The sequence below is a fragment of the Orycteropus afer genome, unplaced genomic scaffold (genome assembly GCF_000298275.1).
Source record: "Orycteropus afer afer isolate SDZICR_OR568_19922 unplaced genomic scaffold, OryAfe1.0 scaffold00005, whole genome shotgun sequence".
Taxonomy (NCBI): domain Eukaryota; kingdom Metazoa; phylum Chordata; class Mammalia; order Tubulidentata; family Orycteropodidae; genus Orycteropus; species Orycteropus afer.
In genome coordinates, this window is record NW_006921592.1 from 29,462,742 (window position 1) to 29,470,272 (window position 7,531).

A 7,531-nucleotide genomic window follows, 5' to 3' on the forward strand; every position below is an offset into this window, starting at 1 on the left:
AGTCTTCGATCCATCTGGAGTTTGTTTTTGTGTGTGGTGTGAGGTACAGATCTTGTTTCATTTTTCTGCAAATGGATCTCTAGTTTTGCCAGCACCATTTATTAAACAAACACTCTCTTCTTACTTAGTTCTTTTAGCTAATTGCTGTGCTGCTAAATTATAGGGAGTTAAGACTTGGATTCACCTCTCTCAGTTAAAGAAGACTGCATTTCCTGAGTGGACTGTCCAGCCTACTGACAGGCTTAAACTTAAGTTCACCCATCTCAACAGCCAGAAGCAGATGACTGCATGAGAGGTAGACAGCTCATTCCAAGATCACGGAACAAAGATAACATGAATAGAGATAAAATCCTTGGACTTTGTATATTGCTTTTCATTACATTTGCTTTCTTATTCCTATTGCATGTCTTTAAAATTTGTAGACGTAAACATCACTTGGTAGATGAAAATTATTAGAATCATTGCTTTGTTTTAATATTAATTACTTTCAAATTGCTCTATTTTTATCAATTAGGCCATAAGGACTGGTAAAGTTTTTATGTGTTTCTCAGAAGTTTTATTATACATGTTTTTCTTTAGCATTGCAACCATCTTTCTATTGTTTTTACTAATCATTTTAGTCATCTCTTATATGCGAGCCCCAGAAGTTATTTTGTTGTAGGTATAATTTGTATGTTAATTGCCCTGATTTATTTTATTTTCCTTTATTATGAAGCCCTTCTAAGGTCTACTCATGTTGCTGTTTTTGGCCCCCACTAAATCTTGGCATGAAAATGTTTTTGTTAAATTAGCCCAATCTGTGGCTCGTGCAGTCAGCCTAACTGAATGCTGGATCTGTCATCCAACAGCATAAACTGTTTATGACAATTCTGACCTTCTAGCTACTCCAGTAGTCGATTACAGTTTCATACATTTCAAATACCAATGCTACATACTCTGGTGGCTTGTGTATTGGTGTGAAGCAGGAGGCTTTGCCACCAGCATTTCAAATACCAGCAGGGTCACCCATGGTTGATAGGTTTCAATGGAGCTTCCAGACTAAGACAGACTGGGAAGAAGGATGGGCCCATCCATTTCTGAAAATGTTGGCCACTGAAAACCTTATGAATAGCAGTGAAACATTATCTGATATAATGCTGGAAGATGAGTCCCTCAGGTTAGAAGGCACCCAGAATATGACTGGGGAAGAGCTGCCTCCTCGAAGTAGAGTTGACCTTAATGACATGGATGGAGTAAAGCTTTCATGATGGTACATGATGGTACATGAGTCAAAATGGGAAGAAAGAGCTGCAGACATTCATTAATAATTGGAACATGGAATGTATGAAATTTGAATCTAGGAAAAAATTGGAAATTATAAAAAATGAAATGGAACATATAAAGATTGATATCCTAAGAATTAATGAGCTGAAATGGACTGATATTGGCCATTTTGAATCAGACAATCATAGGATCTGCTATGCTGAGAATGACAAATTGAAGGGGAATGGTGTTACATTAATCATCAAAGAGTACATTTTAAGATCTATCCTGAAGTACAATGCTGTCAGTGATAGGATAATATCATACACCTACAAGGAAAACAACTTAATATGACTATTATTCAAATTTACATACCAACTGGTAAAGCCAAAAGATAAAGAAATTTAAAATTTTTACTAACTTCTGCAGTCTGAAATTGACCAAACATGCAATCAAAATGTATGGATGATTATTAGAGATTGAATATGAAAGTTGGAAATAAAGAAGAATCATCAATACTTGGAAAATATAGCCTTGGTGATAGAATTGAGGTCAGAGATTGCGTGATAGAATTTTGCAAGACCAATGACTTACTCATTCCAAATGCTTCTTTCAGCAACATAAGTGGCTGTTGTATATGTGGATGTCACCAGATGGAATGCACAGGAACTGAATCAACTATATCTGTGGAAAGAGGCAATGGAGAAGTTCAGTATCATCAGTTCAAACAAGGCCAGGAGCTGACTTTGAAACAGACCATCAATTGCTCATATGCAAGTTCAAGATGAAGCTGAAGAAAATTAAAACAAGTCCATGAGAACCAAAATATGGCCTTGATTATAGCCCATCTGAATTTAGAGACCATCTGAAGAACACATTGAACCCCAGTGACCAAAAACCAGACAAGTTGTGGGATGACATCAAGAACATCATACATGAAGAAAGCAAAAGGTCATTAAAAAGACAGAAAAGGATGAAATGACCAAAATGAATGTCAGAATGTTCTTGGATGGAAAGCAGCCAAAGCAAATGGAAGAAATGAAGAAATAAAACAGCTAAACAGAAAATTTCAAAGGGTGGCTTGAGAAGAAAAAGTAAAGTATTATAATGTAATGTGCAAAGAACTGGAGGTAGAAAACCAAAAGGAAGAGCATGCTGGACATTTATCAAGCTGAAAAAAATGAAGAAAACACTCAAGCCACAAGTTGCAATACTGAAGGATTCAATGGGCAAAATATTGAATGATGGAGGAAGCATCAAAAGAAGTTGGAAAAAATACAGAGTCACTGTACCAGAAAGAATTTATTGATGTTCAGCCATTTCAGGAGGTAGGATATGACCAAGAACCAATGATATTGAAAGAAGCAGCCCAAGCTGCACTGAGGGAATTGGCAAAAAACAAGGCTTCAGGAATTGATGGAATACTCATTGAGATGTTTCAACAAACAGATGCAACACTGGAGGTGTTTACGCCAAGAAATTTGGAAGACAGCTACCTGGCCAACTGACTGGAAGAGATCGATAATTGTGTGCATTCCAAAGAAATGTAATCCAAGAGAATGTGGAAATCATTGAATAATATCATTAATATCATGTGCAAATAAAATTTTGTTGAGGATAATTGAAAAATGGTTGCAGCAGTGTATTGACAGTGAACTGCCAGAAATTCAAGCTGTATTCAAAAGTGGACTGAAGGATATCATTGCTGATGTCAGATTGATCTTGGCTGAAAGCAAAGAATACCAGAAATATGTTTATCTGTGTTTTTATTGACTATGTAAAAGCATTTGACTGGATCATAACAAATTATGGATAACCTTGCAAAGAATGTGAATTCCAGAACAATTACAATTAAGTAATTGTGCTCATGAAGAACCTGTACATAGATCAAGAGGCTGTGGTTTGAACAGAACAAGGGGATACTGCATGGTTTAAGATCAGGAAGGGTGTGCATCAGGGTTGTATCCTTTCACCATACATATTCAATCTGTGTACTAAGTAAATAATCTGAGAACCTGGACTATATGAAAAAGAATGCAGCATCAGGATTGGAGGAAAACTCATTAAAAAAGTATGATATGTGAGTGACACAACCTTGCTTGCTGAAAGTGAGGAAGACTTGCAGCACTTACTGATGATGATGAAAGAATACAGTCTCTTTATGTTGGATTACATCTCAACATAAAGAGAACAAAAATCCTCACAACTGGACCAATAAGCAACATAATAATATATGGAAAAAAGATTGGAATTGTCAGGGATTTCATTTACTTGGATCTGCAATAGCATCCATGGAAGCAGCAGTCAAGAAATCAGATGTCATATTGCACAGGGAAAATCTCCCACAAAAGACCTCTTTAAAGTGTTAAGGAACAAAGATGCCACTTTGAAGACTAAGGTATGCCTCACTCAAGCCATGGTATTTTCAATTGCCTCATATGTGTGTGAAAGCTGGACAATGAATATGGAAGACCAAAGAAGAGTTGATCTCTAAATTGTGGTGTTGGCAAAGATAATGAAAATTCCATGGACAGCGAGAAAAATGAACAAATCTGTCCTGGAAGAAGTGCAGCCAGATGCTCCTTAAAGTGAAATGGCCAGATTTAATCTCACCTATTCTGGTCATGTTGTCAGAAAGGACTATTCCCTGAAGAAGAATATCATGCTTGGTAAAGTACAGGGTCAGTAAAAGACAGGAAGACCATCAATGAGATGGTTTGACACAGTGGCTCCAATCATGGGCTCAAGCGTAGCAAGGATTGTAAGGATGGCACCTGATTGAGCACTGTTTTGTTCTATTGTACATAGGGCTGCTGTGAGTTGGAGATGACTTGACAGCACCTAACAACAGCAACAACATTCAGAATGTATCCACCACTATGGAATGAATAGCTGATGACTTTACCAAGTCACTAGAAGGTCAGCAAAAGTCCTAACTTCCCTTGCAAAGATAGTTTTGGACAACAAAATTGTTCTAGATTTTCTATTAGCACAGCAAGGTGGAGTGTGTACTATTGCTAATACCTCTTCTTGCACTTGTGTAAATGCCACAGGTGAGGTAGACAAGGACATCCAACAGATCCACCAAATGGCTTCACATTCTTGACCAACCAAGTGCCCTCTTCTTTGATTTTTAGCAGGTTGCCAAAAAATATAGTGTCTTGGATTAGCTCAGCTTTTTTAAAATTGGATTTATACTTATGATCACTGTCATTATAATTGGAATAATTAAATGTTGTATAAAAATTACTGCCAATGTTTTGACCCAGAGAATCAACATGCTACCAGTGAAGTGACTCATGTATTGACAAAACTCCATTAGTGGAATTGAGCCCCTGCTTTAAAGCCTTCCTAATTACAAAAAAAAAAAACCATGTAGTTTCTCTAATGTGGCCCTCCTCTGTACTAAAACCAAAAACCAAACTCACTGCCATCAAGTGAGATCCGACTCCTAGCGACCCCTCCTTGGGTTTCTGAGGTGGTATTGCTATGGAAGTAGACTGCCCAATCTTCCTTCTGAGGAGTGGCTGGTGGGTTTGAACCTCCAGCCTTCTGGTTAGTAGTCAAATGCTTTAGACACCACACTGCCAGAGCTCCTACTCCATACTATAACACTTCCCAAAAATATCACTGAAGACTGGATGCATAGTGAAGACAGTGGATGATGCCCAGCAATTCAAAATGGTTTCTGGGTTCTTAAAGACTTACACTAAAGCAAGTGGCCATCCAAGAGGTAATTTAAATGGAGAAGTCCATGCAGAAGAAAGCACGCTGTTGTTGTTAGGTGCTATTGAGTTGGCTTCACCTCATAGTGACCCCATGTACAACAACAGAACAAAACACCATCTGGTCCTGTACCCTCCTCACAATCCTTGCTATGCTGGAGTTCATTGTTGGATCCACTGTCAATCCATCTCATTGAACATCCTCCCATTTTTTCATTGACCAAGCATGATTTCCTTTTCCAGGGATGACCAAAGTAGGTGAGACGAAGTCTGGCCATTCTCTCTTCTAAGAAGCATTCAGTTGCACTTCTTCTAGGACAGATTAGTTCATTTTTCTGGCACTCTGTGGTGTTTTCAGTATTCTATGCCAACACCACAATTCAAAGACATCAACTCTTCTTCAGTCTTCTTTATTCATTGTCTAGCTTTTACATGCATATGAAGGGATTGAAAATACCATGGCTTGGGTTAGGCACACCTCAGGCTTCAAAGTAACATCTTTGCTCCTTAACACTCTAACAAGGTCTTTTGAAGGAGATTTTCCCAGTGCAATATGATGTCTGATTTCTTGACTGCTGCTTCTTGTTCTATGTACAGGTTTCTCATGAGCACAATTAAGTGTTCTGGAATTCGTATTCTTTGCAATGTTATCCATGATTTGTTATGATTCACACAGTCAAATGCTTTTGGATAGTCAATAAAACACAGGTAAATATCTTTCTGGTATTCTTTGCTTTCAACCAAGATCCATCTGACATCAGCAATGATATCCCTCCATCCACTTCTAAATTCAGCTTGAATTTCTGACAGTTCCCTGTCATATTCTCCTTGCTATATAAGGTTGGGCAATCCTACTTCCGTAGTGATACTGCCTTGAACCCAAGGAGGGGTCACTATGAGTCAGGGCCGACTCGACGGCAAATAACAACAACAACAACAACAACAACAACAACAACAACATATATACTATATATAAAAACCAAAAAAAAAAAAAGCAAAACACCTCACTGCTGTTGAGCTGGACCCGACTCATAGTGACCCCTCCTAGGGTTTCCGAGGTGGTATCACTACAGAATTGGATTGCCCAACATTCCTTCCGAGGAGTGGCTGGTGGGTTTGAACCACCAGCCTTCAGGTTAGCAGTCAAATAAATGCCTTAGACACTATGCAACCAGAGGTCCTATACTACATATAGTTGCTGTGTATACTGCTGTAATTGTTTTTGAATTATCGTCAACAAAACTGCTAACCAGAAGGCTGGTGGTTCAAATCCACCAGCCAGTCCTTGGAAGGAAGCCTGGGCAATCTACTTCCTTAGAGATACTGCCTCAGAAACCCAAAGAGGGGTTGCTATGAGTCAGGATCGACTCAATGACAGTGAGGTGTTTTTTTTTTTTTTTTTTATTAATGATATTGTTCAGTAATTTTCACACTCTCTTGGATCATCTTTCTTTGGAATGGGCACGATTATTGATCTCTCCAGTTCGTTGGCCAGGTAGCTGTCTTCCAAATTTCCTGGCATAAACGCCTCCAGTGCTGCATCTGTTTGTTGAAACATCTCAGTGGGTATTCCATCAATTCCTGGAGCCTTGTTTTTTTGCCAATTCCCTCAGTGCAGCCTGAACTTCTCCCTTCAATACCATTGGTTCTTGATCATATCCTACCTCCTGAAATGGTTGAACAAATCAATAAATACTTTCTGTTACAGTGACTTGGTGTATTTTTTCCATCTTCTTTTGATGCTTCCTCCATCATTCAATATTTTGCCCATTGAATACTTCAGAATGCAACTTGAGGCTTGAGTGTTTTCTTCATTTCTTTCAGCTTGATAAATGCCCAGCATGCTCTTCCCTTTGGGTTTTCTACCTCCAGTTCTTTACACATTACATTATAATACTTTTCTTTGTCTTCTCAAGCCACCCGTTGAAATCTTCTGTTCAGCTCTTTTATTTCATCATGTCTTCCATTTTCTTTATCTACTCTGTTCAAGAGCAAGTTTCAGAGTCTCTTCTGACATTCATTTTGGTCATTTCTTACTTTCCTGTCTTTTTAATGACCTTTTGTTTTCTCCATGTATAGATGTTTTTGATGTCATCCTACAACTCGCCTGGTCTTCAGTCATTGGTTTTCAGTGCATCAAATCTCTTCTTCAGTGGTCTCTAAATTCAGATGGGATATACTCAAGGTCATATTTTGGCTTTTGTGGAAAGCATACCATACTATATATGATCAAATAATTTCACAGAAATCTTTGATCAATAGGAGGAAAAATGTATGAGAGTCTAAAATCAGAGGCACTTGAGGTGTGTAAATCAGAGCAGTCTCAGAGTAGATTCCAGTCACCAGTGATAATTAACACATCCTGATTGCATGTTCGGTCAATTTTAGACTGCAGAAGTTGATAAAATTCTTCAATTTCCTCATCTTTGGCTTTCGTGGTTGGGGCATAAATTTGAATAATAGTCGTATTAACGGGTCTTCCTTGTAGGCATATGGATATTATCCTATCACTGACAGCATTGTACTTCAGGACAGATCTTGAAACCTCCTTTGTGATGATGAAT